The sequence below is a fragment of the Periplaneta americana genome, chromosome 5, assembly GCF_040183065.1.
Source record: "Periplaneta americana isolate PAMFEO1 chromosome 5, P.americana_PAMFEO1_priV1, whole genome shotgun sequence".
Classification (NCBI taxonomy): Eukaryota; Metazoa; Arthropoda; class Insecta; order Blattodea; family Blattidae; genus Periplaneta; species Periplaneta americana.
Genome location: NC_091121.1, coordinates 122,983,416 through 123,005,831, shown reverse-complemented (window position 1 = coordinate 123,005,831; position 22,416 = coordinate 122,983,416). Strand labels below are relative to the sequence as shown.

Sequence of the window (22,416 nt, the reverse complement as noted above, 5' to 3'; positions counted from 1 at the left end):
TACAGCAATGAATACTGGAAAGAAAGTCGTAATAATGGTAACAATGTTTGCACTTCATGTTTATATAAAGGTCATCAGGTCTTCTCTTTTACATCATCAGACATATGTACATGTACAAAAATTTGGAATCAGTAGTTAAGAAACTAATTAATAATTAAATTACAAAAAACATTCACAAATACAGGAACACAAAACTAAAAATAAAAATATAAAAACATTTAAAAAAATTACATTTGTACACTATTAAACAAACCTTAAGATAAAAATTAATATTATTAATCTAAATAGGATAACTAAATAGAAAAGCGCAACTAACAATGCAAACAATAAATACAATTATAAATGATTTGACTAAGCCTAATGAAACCTTGTTAATAAGCTCCGGCATATAATGCTAACCTGTTCATTATGCTCTTTTTATACAGTCCCTGGACATTTTATATATGCTGCATAATTTTACCCTCTTGTAATGCTTCAAAATTCTGTTTGTAGCACTATTTACTGATTGGAAATGAGTAAAAAATTCCGTAAAAATTGTGAAACTTGTAATGTTTTAAAAGCATGGACTGGAGAAATATGCTTCTGTGATTGTACTGAGGGTCATTGCACCTCGAGTGCAAGAAAGAAATTTCACTCTACCTGAAGAAACCCTTGGGTCAGGACATTCAGAAGTTGCACTTACCAGTACATTCCTTTGTATGGAAGGATTTTAACATTTAAAAGTCTCCCTGTCAATACATTCCTGTCTTTTCTATAAAATTTAGACATCCTTTGAATTCTATGTAGTGTGCAGTAAGTTTTCAGTGCAAAATGGCATAATGGCATAACAACCTGTGAAATGAATGCCCCTTTCATGGATGATGGCAAGTTAAGTCGAAGGAAGTTAACATAGAGGATTTTTGTCAGTTGAGAATGGTCTAGTAACCTCAGAAACCCGCGTTGTGTGTAGACAACATGATTGTGAATCATGCTATCACTACCGCCCAAGATGAAGAGAGTGATAAGGGAATTGAATCTGCAGAGGAAAGTGTATCCACATGAAATGAAGCCTTCGGAAGAGTAAATGTGTTTCGAAAATACATTAGGGTTGCTCACAGTGGTGTATTAAGTGAAGTTATATGTAGTTATCTGAACTGCATAGACAATGTTATCCATAATAGCAGTACAAACATACAGCAAATAACAATCAAAGATTTTTTTTCAAATGAAATGAGCTCTTATTTGCATTTTGTACTGTAAATAGTGCACAAGGTTGTATTCTTCACCTGACATAATTAGGAACATTAAATCCAGACGTTTGAGATGGGCAGGGCATGTAGCACATATGGGCGAATCCAGAAATGCATATAGAGTGTCATTTGGGAGACCGGAGGGAAAAAGACCCTTAGGGAGGCCGAGACGTAGATGGGAGGATAATATTAAAATGGATTTGAGGGAGGTGGGGTATGATGATAGAGACTGGATTAATCTTGCACAGGATAGGGACTGCTGGCGGGCTTATGTGAGGGCGGCAATGAACCTTCGGGTTCCTTAAAAGCCATTTGTAAGTAAGAAAGTAAGTAAGTAAATAGTGCACAAGGAAATATGTTTCCTATGAGGTGATGTAGGCCTATAAATTTTTTCTCCCATTTCATAAATCATTTCCCGTCTATAGTGCTGTCCATCTTATTATGCTTTGAGCCCACAGTTCCTTGACGAACATATTGTATCTAGTAACTTATTAATAATAAATTTCACTAGACAAAATACATTTCTGACCTAATTTTGAATTTCGATAATGTCTGGCTATCCCAGATTTCACTAGGTAGAGAAGTCCAGAGACAAGGCAATGATACTACTGGGTCATCCATATATCTCGGAACTGGAGCTGCGTGAAATGCGTCAATCGACAACAGCAAAGCATTTATGCGAGCTGGAGGGGAGAAGTCTTTGGGGATAACTGGTTTATTCAAGGTCTCGCAACACAGTTTGTTCTGTGTTTCAGTGAGAGCAACACATGAAGTGAAGTGAGAGTAATGGCAAATAATAGGCCTAATTATTCTATTCCACATCGGGTGTTTATTTATGATTTGTATGTCCATACAGAATCCACTCGTGCTGTCAGGAGATTATTTCAAGAGAATTTCCCAGATGTTTGAGACCCAAGTCGTGGGACGATTCGATTAGTTAATAAATTTCGTTAAATGTGAAGTGTTCTTGATATGAAGCGAAAAAGGTGACATACAGTGCTCACAGAAGAAACTCTTGATGACACTGGACAATGCTTGGAAAATTCCCCTAAGAAATCTCTTAGCCATCTTTCTCAGCAAACGAGAATTTCTTACAGTTCCATACAAAGCGCTATGAAGTTACTTAAGTTAAAACCCTATAAATATACAGTGATGCAAGAACTTAAACCAAGTGATCCTGTATGTAGGATTATATTTTGTGAAGGATTTTGAATACAATGCATGACGCAGAAATTGATCCTAATCTCATTCTCTTTTCAGACAGAGCTTGGTTTCATTTACGTGGGTATGCTGAAAAACCTAATCCGCTTCATGAGGAACCTCTTCATGATGAGAAATTAGTGGTGTATATGCAGTTTCCGGTGGGAGAATCTGGCATCGGGATTTGAATCCAGTGTGGCTTAGTGGATAAAGTGTCAGCACGTAGAGCTGAAAACCCGGGTTCGAATCCCAGTGCCGGAGAGAATTTTTCTTCATTTTACCCATTCTTCACCACATGCAATTTTGTTAAATTTAGCGCTTCTTAATTTTGAAAGACAACATTTAAGCATCAATGGATAAAAGAATTTGCATATATTGCAAACAGCAGTTAGGGGTCAATCCATGAAAATGTGGACAAATAAGTAGAACATTAAAAATCTATTAGACTCCATTATTGATACAGCATAAGATAGGCAAAACATTGTCGTTTTATAGCATAAAATAATTGTGTTTAGTATTTTATCATTTATTCATTTTTAAGGTAATGTATAGATAACAGAATTACTTGCTAGCAAATGGGCTCTGACAAACGAAATTGGCAATACTGTAATCATGTGATTTAAAAAAGGTGAGGAGGAATTCCAGTTATTGTTGGATGCAGAATGCTTTAAGGAATCTTATTATCCACTTCAAAGCTTATGTTGGTAAGTTTTTGTTTTTGTAATTCATGGGTAAATTATAACGTAATTCTAATGTTACATACATTACAAAAAATAGTAAAAATTTATTCCAGTGACATAATATTATGTGAGTGAATAACTTGCTCTTTTTGGAGAGTGAGGTTAACATTAGTCTATATCTAACAATGTATATTAAATGAACTTAATTACTTTCACTGAAAAGAAAAAAAAAATGTAACAGGTGTGCCAAGCAAAATAATAAGAGATTTAAATATTGTCTATAATGACTGACCACAAAAAATAATTGATATACCGGTACATTGATTTGCAAGAATGTTTAAGTACATGATGTATAATAATTATTGTTTTAGTTAATGTCTTATATAAAATTTCAAGAATTTAAGCATACTAAGTATTTGTGATTGTCTCTTAAGAAAATGAAATTATAATTACAACCAGAATGCAAAGAACGAGGAAAAAATTAAGCAAGATCCAGAAAAATGTGAAGCTCGCTTGAAAAGAGAAAGAAAGGGGAATGCAGAAATATAAGGGTACTATAAAAAAAAAACAAAATAGAATTAATAAAGAAATGCAAGAGTGATGTCCTTAGACAAAGAAAATGCAGAGCAAAAAGAAGGCCAATAGCAACCCAGAATACGTTATTACATCCATGAGTTCTTATAAAACAACTCAGTCATTAGGAAAAGATACAAACAGGGTGAAACATCATATGCCAAATAGCTCTAGGAAGAAATTAGCTGTTGTTCGTAAACTAGTTATCAATATATTTATACCAGAAGAAAGAAGACAACTTTTTCATAAAACGAACAAGAAATTGACAAAAAAAAAATGGTGTAGCAGAAGGAACAAAGAAATTTGTAGAAGAATTTTACTGTAAAGAGAGCAATAGATGACAAGCACCTAGACATAAAGACACTATATCACTGAAATGGCATGGCAATGGGAAATGCAAACATATTCCTAAGCATTATTTAATCATGTTCATTGGTGAATTATTTCAACTTTTTCAGTTACAGTACCCTGAAATTAAAATTGAAAGATCATTTTTTAATTTGCACCCACCATTTTTTTTTTCTGCATTGCCTCATAATATTTGTGCATGCATTTATCATAAAAATGACAAATACTTAACTGAATTTAATTCGCTTTCTAAGGTTTTGAATAATTTTCCATCCTTGCCCAAAGAAATTCTTTCCAAAGTTTCTTGTGACATTCACAGTAAAACATGGATAAGAAATATTTGTGAAAAATGCAAGAATATAGGCTACCTCATACATATTGCATTCAATGCAGAAACATCAATAAAATTACTTACTGTCAGTGGACATATGATGAATATGGTTAACTTAAATCGACAGAGTTAAATGCTTCAAATTCTGGGTCCTGTTCTTCAAAACAGATTCAGGTAGCCAAACAAAGGTGTATGCAGAAGACATTTCATACATAAGTATTGATAAAATAAAAACCATTCTTTCAGAGCCAGCACTGATGATTGAAAGGCAACAGAAAGTATTAAAAGTTTTAGATAATGTTCTCTATTCAGTGAAATCCATGAATTATATTCTTAATAGGTCACACCCATTACACGTATTATTTCTTTTAACTTTCTAGACTTAAATCGACAGAGTTAAATGATTCAAATTCTGGGTCCTGTTCTTCAAAACAGATTCAGGTAGCCAAACAAAGGTGTATGCAGAAGACATTTCATACATAAGTATTGATAAAATAAAAACCATTCTTTCAGAGCCAGCAGTGATGATTGAAAGGCAACAGAAAGTATTAAAAGTTTTAGATAATGTTCTCTATTCAGTGAAATCCATGAATTATATTCTTAATAGGTCACATTCATTACACGTATTATTTCTTTTAACTTTCTAGACCTAATTATTTATCTTCTTTGTATTTTGAGAGTTTTTGGGAATATCTTTGCTATATTATAAATTATTTTCATTTGTTAAAGATTTGACAAATCACAGAGTTTTACAAATGAATAAGTCGAATGGTGTGTTCATATACTGTCACACCTGTTACAGCACTTAAGGGAATATATTTCTGTTACCAATCAATTTTCTAAATTTATTTTCTTGTGTTTGCAGCTTGAAACCTAGTCTATATTTTAATGACGTTTTCTTCAGTTTTTCACTTTCATGGGAATTGTAAATTTTACGTCTTTATGTAAAAATGTCACAACCGTTACAATGGATTAACCCTCAAGACGACTTTAATGTTTTTTATACACTTTGTCATGATGCGGAGATCGGCAGAAGAGGCAAAGGTGTATGTGACTGAACAACATTCTGCCACAGAAAAACATAAAATTAACTCATAGTGCTGATAAATTGTCTTTATCCTTTTGCTCCTCAGGGACACAACCTCAAGACAAGAAAATTATGTCTGCAGAACTCTGAGAAGTGTACCATGCAGTGAAGCACCAACAGAGAGTAATCTACTGATTGTGAAATAAAAGCGAACAAGGGAATATTCAGTGATTCTCAGATTGCAAAAGTAAGACATGTGGAAAACTATACCTATAGCAATAAGTGAAAATATTCTCGCATCCTATTCCATAGAAAAATATGTAATGTATATTAATAACCATGAATTGTCTTTTTTCCTAGCTACTGATGCTTCCAATAAAGGTGCAATGAAGTGTTTCCCAATAGTTTTCTCCAGAAGAGAGTGGAACATGTGCTACTAGACTTTTACAGTGATGGTGGTGGTGATGATGATGATGATGATAATAATGATTATGATAACAATGCAAATGACAATGAATAATATAATAACGACTATCAAAAACAGAAATTACTCAAAAAAAATATTGTTGCTGCAAACTGCCTAGTCCATATTTCGCACAATGCAACTAGGTTTGGCACTGAAAAACCTGGCAATTAACGTTGAAAACATTTCAGTAATTCAACTAAGAAACAAGCACAGTTGATAGAATTTTGGGAATTTGTAGAAGCTATCAACTGCAATTTATTGTGGAATGTTGCGACTAGATGGCTCTCTTTTTTCCATCTACTGACAGAATCCTTCAGTGCTGAGAAGTTCCAAAAAGTTATTTTCGAAGTCTGGGCAAGAAGGACTGTCTCTTGGTCAGTAGTAGTAGGGTTTAAAAAGAGCACGTCAGCTACTATGGCTATTTGCACTCTTCTCTTGGTCAGAGTGCGAATTAAGATTTCTGATGGGAGGGGGAGGGCATAGAATCCTAGAGAAAGAATACATAAAATTATTATTATCCTCATTCGACATGGCTCAACGCTTGGACTGAGTTGCTTGTCTTACATCTTGATCATAATAATAATTATTATATCCAGAGCAAGCTTAAGATAAGATTTGTAATTCCTAAGTTATTGATTGTTGTCATCTTGCCGTTGATGATAATATATTAATATTATTTTCTTTGTTTACTTTATACTTCATAAAGTATATTCATAGTAAAACAATTATATTTTGTATTTTGTGAGGGGGATAGAAGTTATCTCTGGCAGGGTTGTTAATATTGTGGCACGCGTCTGGAGCGTTCTAGAAAATTCTGGTGGCCTCGGGAGTGTGCGCACGTATCAAGCGTGACACAAGGCGAGACGGAGGCGCGGGGACGTGGATCTCGAGCTTTGGTGGATGCTTGGCATGGTGCAGAGCAAGAAAAAAAAAAAGACTATAGCGCTGAGCGGAGAGAGCAGGGAAACTTTTAGAAACAGATTGTTATGGAGGCCCAGAAAGTTTGCGGTGCAGAACAATGTTGACAATGGTGGTAAAATAAATAAAAGCGTGAGCAGCCTACGAAGTGAGTCAGTTAGCTGCGAGAGAGCTAGCTAGTCTTCAAGTCTTGGAGCAAGGTGAACTTGAGTTCGATGTGCAGTGAACTTGAGTAGGTCCATAACTGTGGCAGTATCCAGGTGAGTGCAACGTACCTGGAGGTCTTGGGTTCGACGTGCAAGGAACCGCATCTGGAGGGCGGGGTTCGACGTGCAGGGAACCGCGTCTGGAAGGCTTGGGTTTGAAGTGCAGTGAACTGTACCTGGAAGTCTTGGATTCGAAGTACAGTGAACTTTATCTGGAAGTCTTGGGTTCTAAGTGCAGTGAACTGTATCAGGAAGTCTTGGGTTCGAAGTGCAGTGAACTGTATCTGGAAGTCTTGGGTTCGACGTACAGTGAACATGAGAGAGTGAGCGAGCTAGAAGAACTAGCCAAGGTAAACGAACTGTGAACTGAGAACTGACAGTTTTGTTTTGTAAATACTGTAGTGCTTTGTGAACATTAGTTGAAATTAGGAGCACATTGTTGTTCTTCTCAATAATACACGTGAATTGTCACAGTCGTTGTGTGGAGTGCAATAACAACTACTGTGTTGCTGTGTTGAGTGGAATACCCATTTTTGACGGGTGTGTGGCTAAAGTGAGAAATAAAGTCACATTATTGTTGAATAAAAGTTACAATATGAATTTTTGAGAGGGGATAACTTTCCAACAGTGGGGGAAATCCCCCCATATACCCATTAATTCGCATCCTGCTCGTGGTACTGTGGAATTGTTTTGCAAGTCAAGATGGAAATGCAAGTTAATTATCAGAAGTCTACTCGTATTTCTCCTTCCTAAGTCACACAGCATCATTTCAGTGTTCTATCTAATAACTGAATTAAAAAGGAAACTTGAGAGAAAAGCAGTTGACGACTATTTTAGTTTAGCTATGAATAATAAGCTTGTGACCTCACTCCATACCAATCTAAGAAATGTGCAACAGATAGATTTGATTTTTATAGAAGAACACTGCAGTACATAAATGACACATATGGCTTTTCGAAGACAGTTTTCACAACAAAATTTCTAAGTTGGACCTCAACAAGAGCCATCCTCTTCGGAAATTTCTGTGATGCTGTTAAAGCTATAGTGTCTACGATATTGATACAAATGAACCATGAGGAGTATGGGCTTGTGAAGACTATTGTTAACAGTCCTGAGACAATACATATCTGTAGTGAAGAACAATAAATCTCTTCAGTAATCTTGAGATCTCTTTCACTAACCTCAAGAAAATTAGTGCTTATATCAGCAATGAACACACAGAAAGAGCCTTTTCAATGATGACCTTAGCATGGAGAAATGAAATTGTCCACAAGTAGACATACTGAAATCAGAGCTACAAATCTGAACCAACTTTTCGAACGAATGCAAGTCCAAGTACAAAGACTTCCTGGGAAAGAAACAAAACTCCTGGAGGTGGCAAGAAAAGGACATAAAGCAATAAAAATTAAATATGATATTGTAAATAGATTACACTCAAAAAAGGTACGAAATAATTGAATTTCATACATCATTCTTTTTTCAATTATACTTTTAAAATAATATTTCCAATTTAGTTTTAAAATTAAGGTGATCATACATCCTGATTTCTCTGAGGCAGTCCCTAACTTAAACCCCTGTCCCAGAATTTTTGAAGGCATGTTGAGATGCCATTTTTTTGCTTCTGGTTTTTGCAAAGATGTTATGAGTTATTAGCGTCAAAAGTGAATTGAATATGGGTGGTAGCCAATAAGAGGACCTGGTAGTGCCAATATTCCAACGAGCTGTGATTGACCTGGGAGACATTTTATCAGCTGTGTGATTGGCTTAAGTGACTAATGTTTTCATTCCACGCGATACAGTAACTGATATTATAAGAATATATTTTGATACAGTACTCTCCTTCTCTTCAGCCAATGTTCTAAGAAAACATCTATAGGCAGAATCAACAATTACATTAACAAAGCACAGAAGCCCCCCCCCCCCCCAAAAAAAAACACAGTGAAGTTGCCCACAGTCTCAAGAAAGCTAGAGGGAACACAACTGGAAACTGAGACCTTCAGCACAGCTGAGAGACGTACAGGCTTCTCTAATTCTCTGTTTCATATCTTCTCTAGTTTTTGGATGCACCTGGTAGAACATGTCTTTAATTCTCCCCCACAAGAAGACGTTATTTGGAGTTAAGTCAAGAGATTGGGCAGGCCAGGCTACTGGTCCTCCTCGTCCAACTCACTGTAGGGCAACGTTTCTCAAACTTTTCTATTCACGGAACCCTTTTAAGACCAAAATAAAACTATGGAACCCAGCGGAATATTAGTAATTTCTGTGTGCATGTGTGTGTATATATATATACATATATATAAAATGTGTAATGTTGTTGGTAAAAATACATTTGGTAATTTAATATTTATATATATATATATAAATATTAAATTACCAAATGTATTTATATATATATATATATATATATATATATATATATATATATATATATATATATATATATAAATATTAAATTACCAAATGTATTTTTACCAACAACATTACACATTTTATTGGTGTCACAAATTATACATAATTAAAAATTATAAATAATGTTATTGAATTGTATTTGCTGTTATTACAAAGATTAGTAATCCTGGCTTATTTTTATCACTAACATTAAACATGTTTTTTGAACTCACACGTTATACATACATATAAAAATTATAAATGTTTCTAAAATATATTTGCTACTGTTACAAAGATCAGTAAATATATAACAAGCGTGTGTATATACACACACACAACAAGCGTAAATGAAATTAAGTCCACTTGTTTTGTAATTCACACTGCAATTTTATTCAGATACTTAATCTTTTTTAGAAAAAAAAGAAACACCTGTTTGAAATAGATCAGTGGAACGAATTTTTTTGTTGTTTACGACTGCATATTTCTTTAATATCTGATTTAATGTTGGAAAGCTGAAGTCTCATGTCTGGTTCTGCATCCAGTCTATTTCGATATTTAGTTTTGATAGATGTATATATAGAAAAACCAGTTTCACATAAGTAAGTAAGTACAAAAGGAAGTAGACTTGTAATATATTTCTTTGAGAAAACTAGGTACTCTCTGGCTGTGCCAAAAATCTATCACAGGGAGATTCTTAAACTGAGGTTGCAGGGATGAATCAGACATCAATTCCAGTAATGCTTCGTATTCTTCAGAAGCGAGGAAAGAAGGTTTTTCTTTGATGTCAAATGAATTTTTGACCCACAAGTTTTGAGAATTGTTTTCACTTTCCTGTTTTGGAAAATACTGTTCTACAGTGTGGCACATATCCTCCAAATGTTTTACAAATTCTTCATTGATTTCTGGAAGTCCTCTGAGAGTTTCTTCGTTCTCCTCAATGAAATCTTTCAAAGCAGGGAAGCTATCAAATTCACGACTGGCTAAACTTCTCATCCAGAAGTACAATTTTCTCTTGAAAGCCCAGATTTTATCTGTTGCAGTGAATATACTAGGATTTTTCCCCTGCAATGACACATTTACTTCCTTCATTTTGACAAAATGTCAGCTAAATAGGCAAGTCTCAAGAGCCATTGCTTGTCACTCAAACGATCGTACAACTCGAAATTGTGATCAATGAAGAAAGCCATCACCTCAGTCCTAAGTTCGAAGAGTCTAGTTAAAGTTTCCCCACGAGAAAGCCATTTCACTTCTGTATGGAGAAACAGAGATTTATGAAGCCTTCCCATGTCGCCACAAATGATTTTGAAGAGTATTGAATTTAGTGGTCTGGACTTGATAAAATTAACGATTTTTTTTTTTTTTTTTTTTAGAGACAATGGCATTTTTGATGTGGCCAAAGCTTGATGGTGCAAAATACAATGACTGCTTTTGGAATTTCTTGCAACTGACTTTATGCGCACTAATGCACCAGCTGTTTTCCCAACCATTGCCTTTGCACCATCCGTGCAGACATGAATACAATTGTCCCAGGGTATATGATTTTCTTCCAAGTACTCAATAACAAATCTGAAAATTTCAGATCCTTTTGCATTAGCTGGCAGCGGTTTACATAATAGCATATCTTCTTCAATAGCATCTTCATAATGGTAACGGACAAACACTAGTACAACTGCCAGATCTGCTACATCAGTGTTCGTCAGCACTCGCTGAAATGTGCAAAGGGTAAGCGGTGCCGTCCCGTGTGCACCATCGTGCAGCAGGAAGAGATAGCATACCTGCTAGCAGCTACGAGTGCACCATGCTGCACTGCATTTTCCGCAAGTAAGAGACGCTAGCTCCAGGGTGCTCTGTGCTGACAACCCCTGTGCTACATCACTTGACTCATCTGTAGTGCAAATTCACATGATCTGAGCCGACAGTTTAATTCTTCTATGTCTTGAATGCGACGAGCCACTGTGTCATTTGAAAGTGGCACGGAAGATAATTATTTAATCTCCTTCTCATTGATAATGCACCTAACCATGTCAATCATACAGGGTTTTATTAATTTTTCGGCTACTGTGTGGGACTCACCTGCCTGAGTCACTCTGTAGCTTACAATGAAAGATCCATCTGTTGCTTTTTCATTTGTACTATAAGATGTCTGAGCTAAGAACTTCAGTGAATTTAGCAACTCACGACGTTTCCTATCAAAGAAATCAATATTCTTGTCATGAAACTGAGCATCATTTGTTTCAAAATGGCGAAGAAGATGCCATCAAATTCTTAGGTAAAATTCTGCCACATATTACACTCTGAGGGCAATTTTCAGCATCTATGAATCCCAAGGCTAAGTAACTCTCATTATATTTACATTTTTTAATTACAGGTTCATGTTGTGTTTTGGATGTTGGCTCCTTCACATTTTCAGATGATGAGCAGCTATTTTGTAAACCTGGTGTTTCCATTTCGCCTTCATCAGACCCACATACTTGTTTAGGGATAGTTGAAGTTGTAGTGGCACACTTGGATGTTGATTGTTTTAATGATCCAGTTTTAGGCCACCGATCCATGATTCCGTGTCACTCTGTATTTTAAAAAAAAGTAGAGTTAGGATCAGTATCACTCTGTATTAAAAATAGGATGACGTAGCTCGCAATGATTGGTCTTGCCCTCTATTTACACAATTTTGAAAGAGGAATGACAAAACTCGCACAATTTTTCTTTAAAACATTCCACCTTTTTTCTGATATTATTAAATAAACTTTGAAACACAAAATTAACACATTACTCACTTTGAACTTCAAAATAATGGCCTTTCCTCTCCAGAAGAAGTTTCCTGTGCTTGCTTGAAGGAGCAGCAAAACAATTCTGGAAATATCCTTCACACAATTTTCAATTAATTCCATATACAATTTACACCTGTGTATTATTGTTGAAACATGTGTTAGCTGTAGAAACTTAAGTTACTTCAAGTATACCTATTATTATTTCAACAATATGCATTAGTGATCGTATTGCCGTAAATGGTACCCATTGTTGTCCTGATAACTGCCTATAGAATGGCTGAATAAACAGTTATAGTTCTGTTCTTATTCTTTTTCATGTTTTTAAAACATTATTTTTAGAGATTAAAAAGTAAATAATTTCATATCAGGAATTGGCAACCCTCAAGAGTTGCTTATGGAACCTCGGGCTTCCGGGGAACACACTTTGAGAAACGCTGCTGTAGGGGAATAACCGGTTAATAACTCACTGAGTTCTACGTGAAAACTGGGACGGACAGCCGCCCTGCTGAAGCCACATCGTTAACCGAAGTGCAGGGGAAATATCATGAAGCAACTGATGCAAAATGTTTAGGAGGAAGTGTGCGTTCTACCATTCAAGTTCTCCTCAAAAAAGTATGGTCCTATGACTCAGAGTCCGAGGAGGCCACATCATGTGTTGGCTCCACACATGCTGGTAATCCATTTCACGTAGCCAGTGTGGATTAACCGGAGACCAGTAATAGGCATTGTAGAGATTCATCTAACCATTACTTTTGAAAGTTGCCTCACCAGTCCACAGAATTCTGAGCTCGAAATCATGGTCCGTGTTTGGAAACCAGCTGCAGAAAACAACACGAGTCTGGAAGTCATGTCCCCCCAAGTTTCTGATCGAGATAAATATGGTATGAATGAAATTTGTTGTCTTTGAGAATTCTAAACTCTGTATTATGGTGGAATCCTAAGTCACGGGCAATCCTTCTTGTGGGGGAGAATTATACATGATCTACCAGGTGCGTGCAACAACTAGAGAAGACATGAAACAAAGAATTAGACAAGCCACACCATGTTGTCTCTCAGCTGTGCTGAAGTTTTCCATGCAGTCACGGATGTTGGATCAGAACCTTGTTTAGCACAGGGTGATGGACATTTTCAACACTTACTATGAAGAGTGTACATACATAAACATACAACATTTCTCAGAAAATACCAGTTTTGTTGCTTTGTGAGTAAACAATAAAAGTTAGAAAAAAGAAGTTTGAGTAAAAGTTGTTTCTTTTTAAAAGTAGTTTCCAATGGCACCTTCAATGATCCATATTCTCATTTGAAATTTCGAAGTTGACCACAGTTGACCACTTCCAGTTTGTTACAGGAAATGGTACTACCACCAATCGATTCTTTACATAGGTTTTGGTTATCAAAATTGTTTTATGAACAACCAGTACCACATAGTTTTCGAGAAAAAAAGGCTGATACAGGTGGTCTGAAACACCCAGTATACTCTGTACGAGTCCAGCCCCTAAAAGAATTTTGTGAATTCATGGACAACGAATATAAAACGATTCTGGGACACTCGAACACAAGGTGGTTGTCGTATCCAGCAATCAAGAGGTTGAATGAAATGTTTGATGGACTCAAAGCCTATTTTCTTTCAATAGATAAATGTCCGAAAATGCTGAAAGGCTTTTTCCAAAACCCAGTGTCGAAGCTGTTTTCTACTTTCCTGGAGTTGGAGTGCGAAATGTTCCATACTACTATCAGGAATATAGAAGGCGAAAATATAGCTTTCATTGAAGCTCTATCAATTATACAGTCACTGATTGGAGAAACTGAAATGAGAAGAGATGAAATTTTGACAGCTAGAAAAGAAAAGAAGCTATTATAAAGTTTCACTATACAAACACTTTGAAAGACTGGCATATTTGATGGGTGCACACACTAAACTACTCAATGATAACTGATAAGTGTCTCATATTTTTTTTTTCCAATATGTCTGGGAACCCTAATTAAAGCTTAAGACAGTATGTAGTGACTTATTAACTATGGAACATAGCATTTCTCATTTAATATTTCTATGCATGTAAGGTGCAAAAAAAAGATGACCCAAGACCTATTGAAGTAAAACAAAATGTGTCGATTACACTGTTATTCTTATTGGTAGAGAGAAGATTTACAATGTATGTATTAAAATGTATAAAGTATGTAAGTACAGTAAATATTTAGTTATTTTTATCTGAAATGTGGACAAAGTTACAAAAATTACAATTTTCTTTAATTAAAATATATGTTTTACTTCACATCCATTAATGTTGTTTTAATATGAATTCCAAATAACACGCAATATTTTATTTAGTTACCAAAACAATGGAATACAGAAGCAAATACCGATATTTGGATATAAAAAAGGCTTTCAATAACATCGGTCTGGCTCATTTGCGAAAATCTTTACCAACCACTGCAGCCCCGGAAAAACTAAAAGAGTTAATACTCTCCTTACAGGAAGGCAACACGACTCAGGTAAACATAAACCACTCAAAACCAGACCAATAAAAATTTCTAAAGGTGTGTTACAGGGTTCACTGTTATCACCAACGCCATACAATGTATCCACTGACCATATTCTACAAGAACTAAGCGAAATAGAGATAGCAAATGCATATGGGTATAACTTAGTTAACAGATTAACTCCATTAACAGTCCTAGGGTTCGCAAATGACACAGTTATAATCGGGAAAGACCGAGATTCAGCTATCGAATTGACAAAAATGGTTCTTCAAAAATTTGAAGAAATCAGATTGGATATTAACTTAGGGAAATCTGTAGCCATCACTACTGAACATGGTAAACTGTCCGGATTTAACTTCGAAATTCTAAAAGACCTCCAAATTAAATGCATTTCAGAACAAGAATGTATCAAGTACTTGGGTCTTAACTTTGCCAATGTAATGATATTTGACTCTCGAAAAAATGATTTCAAAATTGAAAAATAAATTGAATCTACTTTCTTCTTCACCTTGGCTACATCCAGATCAGAAATTTAAAATCCTCAACTCTTCAATATGTCCAATATTAATGTACCACTTTTTCTCAATTCCTCTCCAAAAAATCCAAATTGGTTTCCTACAAGACGCAGATGAAATGATTAAAACAACACTGAAAGAAATACTATGTTTACCTACAGATACTCCAGATTCAATGATTTACTCTGACAGGAGATATAAAGGCCTTGGTCTATTTCGAACTACATGGGAGGCAGTACTGCAACAAATTAACAGTTGTCAAGTTTTGATGAAATCATATAATCAGTATATTGCCAACACAAGAGATTTAGGGAGTGAACTAAAAACTAACCTCGGAAAGTTATCTCTGGATAACAATTTGATTTCCCCAGACACCAGTAAAAACAAAAGAGGTCTAATTGACTCAAGGAAAGTCAGGAAAATTTTGCGCCTTGAATTTCATAAATGATGTCAACTGCCACAGAAAGGTAGGAAAGGGATCAGCTTATATCAAGACTTCAATCCCGCAAACAGCTGAGTCAGACATCATACAGGCCTTTCTAGCTCCGAGTGGAAAGATGCCCTGAAGATGACCGGTAATGTTGCTCCAGTACGCGCTGTTCCAGGCAGAACTCAAGACAATAACCACTGTAGGTGATGCCACAGTGAGATTGAAACTTTGACTCATGTCTTGGGTTCATGCCCATTTGGCGAAACTCTTCGTAACAACAGACATCACAAGATTAGGTCTGTAATCACTACATGCCTTAAGTCCAATGGCTACACTACCTATGAAGAAGTCCATGGAATTGCAAATACCGGAAGTCATTAGCGTATTGATATTATAACATTTAAACCTGGAGAGACAAAAGGTTATATTCTGGATCCGACCATCAGATTCGAGATGCATCAGAATCAACCCGAGGAGGTTAATCTAAAGAAAAGGAAAATTTATAAACCAACCATCCCTTATTACAAAACATCATATAAACTCAGGGATATAGAAGTCATCATATTAATGGTGGGCGCTAGAGGGACCATAACAAAACTATTCGTGTCATTCTGTCATAAATTTGGAGCCCCCAACAATAACAATTAAGGAAATTTCTATTATACCCTTAAAGGTTTCTCTGCAGAGTTTATGGCGACATTTGTATTTCAATTCAAATTTAAATTTCTCACTCTATTTTTATCTGTATTTTTATTTTACTGCAAATTTTAATTATGTAAAATATTATCTACTGTAAATTTTAGTTTATTGTAAACAAATTTCTTGTAAGACATTTTTAATGTCATCTTAAATGTTAATGTTTAACATTCTTTGTCTTTGGCAACCTCACCAAGTTGAGGAAGACTGAATAAAAGAAAAAAAAAAAATTCTCTGAATAAGTAATATTTAAATATACCAAAAACGATCATTTTCATTTAATTATTTAAAATGTGTTTTACTTCCCATTCATTAAACATGACATTTGGATAACATACAATCTTCAATTCCCTATTACCAAAACAATAAATTACAAAAGTTTTTCAAGTGCTCGAAAATGAATCTTCTTCTGTTGCCTCTGAGAACAGATTTATATTGGCTGAAGCTGCATTCAACATCACAATATTATGTAATGAAACCATATGGTACTTCAAATTCACAATGTCTACTAGGGTTAAGTCCAAGGTTATCTTGACATATGAATCTCCACACATCACTGCAACATTTCGCATTTCTCAACAGAATAATGATAGGAATTTCCAAGATTCTTTGAAAATACAGTGTCCATCTTCACTTTTACTGCATCTGCAACATCACCATACACATCAGGAGGCGTGACCTGGCATGTGAGTTGCACAAGAAAGGGAAGGTTAGGTGATCAAGAAAAAGTTTCATGTGTGAGGAATGATGGTTGTTAATATTATATGAATATACAGACACGGAAGTTCAGCTCAGACTAAAACCACTTCCACGGCCACTGGTGATATAGACAAAGTGCACAATAGGGTCACAGGACAGGTCTTGGCTCATCTACTATACCACGATTCAGTTGTTCCACAGTACTATTCATGATTACGAAACTTTCACAAAGTGAAAGGTACCTATTTTGGAAACTTTTGAGTGCTTTTGTAATACACGAAAAAATATGCTGAATATATTATGCTTCACACTTGTATCATAGACAACTGCTTTTGCAGCTTCAATTGAGGCTGCATCCTGAGTCCATGCATGCAAAATATCCTTAATGAACTACAAGGTTGAAGTGATAAAACTATGTACATTAAAGTGGCAATGGATGTATGGTATGTGATATTGCAACCTGTGATATTGCATTGTATATGACTAATTAGAAAATTACGCTGAGTCTACATAATTTGGCAACAATGCACTGCTTGCATGCCCTCTCAACCCTCCTCTGATAGCAATAATCTGTCCATCACTGGCAAAGGATGTAAACAAACTTTACTTGCACTTCACTAACTCTTCACATTATTTGCGTACTGAAATTATTTATCTGATAATTTTGAGCGAAATTAAATTGTGCTGAACTATGGACCTCGGTTCGATCCCCAGCATATCTCCGATTTATAACTTGTGCTGAGCAAGCTCGTGATCCAGGTAACACAGGGGTTTTCTCCGAGAGTTCCGGTTCTCCTGTGGCATCCCAACAAATATCTCCATCATCTCATCTCATCACGGATGTAACATAAACCAGCCTCTTATGGTGCACCCTGGACTATGATTGTTGCTAAATTGGTCTACAGAACAGAGTGAATGACGAAAAGTCAAGTATCCACCATTAGTAAAAATACTATATATATTAGACACAGCAGCATGAATTTTGAGACTCTTGGAATTAGATGAAAGTGTTTCAACTTACATTACTGCATGAAGTAACATGAAATAAGTATATTACAGGATAAGTACATTATGAAAGTTCGTAATGCCTTTTGTGTGAAGCAAGTTTCGTCTGTAACCATAACATCTCCTACAAAATCTGGATCGTGCATACAACTATTACGGAATCACCCTCAGAACAAATGTGGATGAAAATCTTGTGAGCATTGTATACACTGGTTGTGATATGGGAGTAATAACTGTTCTCTAAATGTTCTTGGAACAGTTACATGTGATACCTCATGACCAATATCACGGCCACTACAACCTGGATTTTGTTCTACCAAATTCAACATTTCTTTCACTCTGTTGACAACTTCATCAGGTCATTTATTACCACAATTAGCAAAACCAGGTATTATGTTTTCTGTGTCAAGGATATGCTGACAAACTGAAATAGGCTAAATGTCTGAGCATTTGTGGTATCCCTATCTGAAATCTTTCTTCATACAGTCATCGAGCATTACGTGTATTACAATGTGATTCTCCATACATTAAAATCATGTCGAGATATTCGTGGTCTGAAAATTTTGGCATATTTCAATACACAACCATTAAAAACTTGCGTAAGAAAAGAAGGAATTGCACTGATTGAAAAATCTCGTCAACTTCTACCTTCAAATGTAAAAACACACTCACCAGCCAGCTGTTCATGTACAGTACATAACATATTTCACTTTGAATATATTCAAATCTGAATAATTGTAGCTTTGTCCCAAAGCAGTCACTAGAGCACAGATGCCACACTTTCTGATGGCATCAAATAATGATACATATTAGTTTTTTTTATTTTATTTTCAAGAAAACCATCCATTTTACTGAAAAACTGCAAAGGGACAAATCATTTCTCATCAGTTTCTCTACAGATAAGAGTGAAAATAGGAATGAGATAGTGCTTATCAAATAAAATTGTGTTAAATTTAGCGAAAAATCGTTTATTTCTGAAAAAAAAATAGCAACTATTCATTTGGGACTAAAGAAGTAGAATCTTTTTTTGTACTCTTATCTAAGTAATAAGCTGTTAGGGCAACCATGGGGAAAAATGGCTCCAAAGGGCCACTGCACTCAAAGCCGCCTTACCCCACTCCACAGACTCTCTCCTCCGCCTGGTGCTTCTCTAGACACGCTTCATTCAGTGGTGGGTATGGTTTCGATCTCGGGACGTCAGTTTCAGGAAGAGTGGCAGAAAGAATTTTTTGTTATTTACAAAAAAGAAGAAAGTCTGTTGCTTAATATGTGGGTTTAAAATTGCGCATATAAAACGCTTCAATATTAAACGCCACTTTAATCGGAAGCATAGGCTAAAGCTGACTTCGGTGATCTTACAAGTATTTATTTACAATTTTAAAAGCTATTTTCGTAATATTTGTGAAAAGATACAAAACAAGATATGTTTATGGTATTTTCAGGATTTAGATACTTGTTATTTTATTAAGTAGTATCTGGAACTGAACTTATTTAAAACTTTGAGTGCATATTAGGCCTACTTGATGCGTTCTCTTTCCAAGAAAGATTTTCAGAAGAACTGCAATGGACATGGAGATGTGTCTGTTCAATAATCCATTTGTATTTGATGTTACCCAAGCATCAGAGCCACTATAGAGATGCAAAAGAGCACGCCACTAAAGTATTTAGGAAAAAATTGATTACCTAACAGAGGAGCAATTCCCTAATCTGCACACATTTGCAATGCGTATGGTATCTATGTTTGGCTCAACTTACTGTTGTGAGCTGTTTTTCTTTTCAAAATGAATATGACCAAAAGTATCTCCAGGTCTAGGATCACAGACATGCATTTAGTTTCAGTATTACGGCTGAGTTGTTCAATTTTGGAGCCAAATATATCCTTTTTAGTTAATAACAAGAAATTTCGAGGGCAATCAACAACAAAAAAATGAAAACCAGCAGTATAGGCCTACAGTAGTATTTCGTTTCATTCATATCCCATGTATTTTGTTTAATATGTTTTAAAGTTAAATGACAGTGGAGCTTAGTTTTACTTTCTTTAGTATTTATAAAAAGAAACAATTGATTTTGTTGATCATTATATTACAAGGTCGGCCAGCGCGCAGGTTGCGCGCACATCTGCTTCCTGTGGCATGTGCTGTGGCTTAGGGAGTAGAGTGGAGTGGGGAGAGAGCAACCGCGGCAGAGAGGTGAGATACAGTATCCGGATGATTCGAGAATGGACACGCGTGGAAATCTTCTAGGCATCTGTCGATTATTCGAGATCGCGAACTCTCCAGAAACTATGGTTTGGTTATAAAGGAGAGGACGCAAGTGAACGACAGTCAGTCAGTCAGTAAGCCAGTGTTGTTACAGTCAGCCAGCCAGCCAGCCAGTCTTGTGTACCGGAGTTCGACTTGAGTGTGTGTCTGCAACTGTGTGAGCATCCGAAGGCCTGAGTTCGAGTGCAGTGGACCGCAGTTGGAGGGATCTGAGTTCGAGTGCATTGGACCGCAGTTGGAGGGACCTGAGTTCGAGTACAGTGGACTGTCTCTGAAGGTCTGTGGTTCGAGATACTGTGAACTCGAATGACTGAGCTAGAAGAACTGTGAACTGACAGTTCTGATTTGTAAATAGTGCTTTGTGAACATTAGTTAAAATTAACAGTTCATTGTTGTTCTCAATATTCCAAGTAAATTGTCATTGTCGTCGTGGAGTGCAATAACGAATACTGTGTTAAGTGCAAATCCTATTGTTGACGAGAGCATTTAAGGTGAATTGTAGAAAGGAATTATTGTTGAAATAATAAAATTACATTATTGTTCAGTATAAAAATTTACAATATTATGTTTAATATGTTTTCCAGTTAAATGACAATGGAGCTTAGTTACTTTATTAGTTTAAAAAAAGAAACAATTTATTATGTTGAGCATTGTATCTTTTAATATATTGTGCAGTTAAATGACAATGGAGCTTTGCTTTTTTCTTTATTGTTTTTAAAAAAAGAAATACTTTATTATGTCGATCACAAGGCAGTTCAAGAATTTTTTGTGCACATGATAAAGGAGTAGTTATACAATTGAAAAATATATAATTTGCTTAATGACAATAGGTGGCTGTCATAATTTATTATTGTATGATACGTGTACTTCCTATAAACAAAATACTGTAAAGATTTTGAAACAAGAAATAAGAGCGGAGAAATTACTGATGCGCAAGATGTGTCAAATCCACCACTGCACTTGCCTTAGCAAAATGGCTGCTTTACCCCTCGCCTGTCAATCAAACGAATGTGGGGTGGGTAGGAACGTTCCCTCCCTACTTTGCTTATAGTCCCCATAGCTGTGCTAAGGGAACTAGGTCTAAAATGATATACCTTACGGAAATCTTGAAAAAAAATATGTATTCTTATCAAATTTGTTTTGGTCAATTATATATAACTGATACTACAACATTAACACATATATTAAGATCAACAGAAAGTGGAAAATACTGATAATTTTTAACTGAAAGGTATGTTTGAAAATAGAGAAACTATGTCATTTTACCCAAGTTACTAGGATAAAATGACACACTTAAGTTAATTTTTACCTAGTTCACAAAAAAAAAATTGGTTCTCTTAGATACACCTGCACATTCATTATGTGCCCATGAGAAACATTTCTCGCACTGCAGCCATGTTTCTCCTGGTTTAGATCGGCTGTAAAGGTCATTGCAGTAGAGACAAGATGCATCGTCCTCATCATCACTATCGAAGTCCCTCTCTTCATCTTTGTCCCCGTTCTTAGATCAAACTGAAGTTGTGTCTTTCCTCTGTTTGCTGAACGCCTTTCTTCTACAGTTCTTCTTTCAACTTCCTTTAATTTTAATTGGTTAATAAAAGAGCTGCTCAATTTGGGACCCTTCATGTGTTCTCTTTCTTCTCACCACAGATCTGGTGCCAGAAGGAATCGGGGAGATTTCTTGCAATGTCACATGAGGCGAAGGCCTCGTTTGTGACTCTTCCACTGATGGTGCAGTTGGTGGTAATGGCTCTATCATAATATGTTCTTTTATATTTCCTGTTGTTAAACTGCTCTTCTCTGTTACACCTTTTGGCCCGTCTGTAGGGACTGCAAGCATTAAAGGTCCATTTTAATTTGTTGTTGTTATTGAAGTATTATTGGCTATTCACCTTCTGGTCTGTCTGTTGTCACTGCAGAACTAAATAAGTGATCAGGAAATATGTCCGAACTGAGTGGACAAATTCCTGTTGAAGAAAATCCACTCAATGCATTGCTGATGGTTGCAGCTTTTCCATAGACTGTAGAAAATAAGACCGCAATTTGAAACTGTGTGATCACCCTTCCAGGACGGTTCTTCAGCCACTTTGTAACGGCCTGATCATATGTTTTCAAAGGCCCGAAGAAAGAGACATCCAGTGGCTGGAGTCGGTGGGTGCAGTGAGGAGGGAAAGCTAACAGGACATGTAATCACT

The 22,416-nt window shown here is 35.7% G+C and overlaps 1 protein-coding gene across 7 annotated transcripts in view; it reads right to left on the bottom strand.

Moving 5' to 3' along the window:
• aft (cap methyltransferase 2) overlaps nucleotides 1–22,416 on the bottom strand; it is a 500,824-nt gene that overhangs the window by 411,544 nt on the left and 66,864 nt on the right. The window contains exon 1 of one of the 7 annotated variants that reach the window (XM_069826500.1): nucleotides 12,141–12,221. The exons of the other annotated variants lie outside the window; for them this stretch is intronic. The gene's annotated coding sequence lies outside the window, so the exon portion shown is untranslated. Of the gene's footprint in view, nucleotides 1–12,140; nucleotides 12,222–22,416 lie in introns of those variants that run through there. 7 annotated transcript variants of the gene reach the window in all.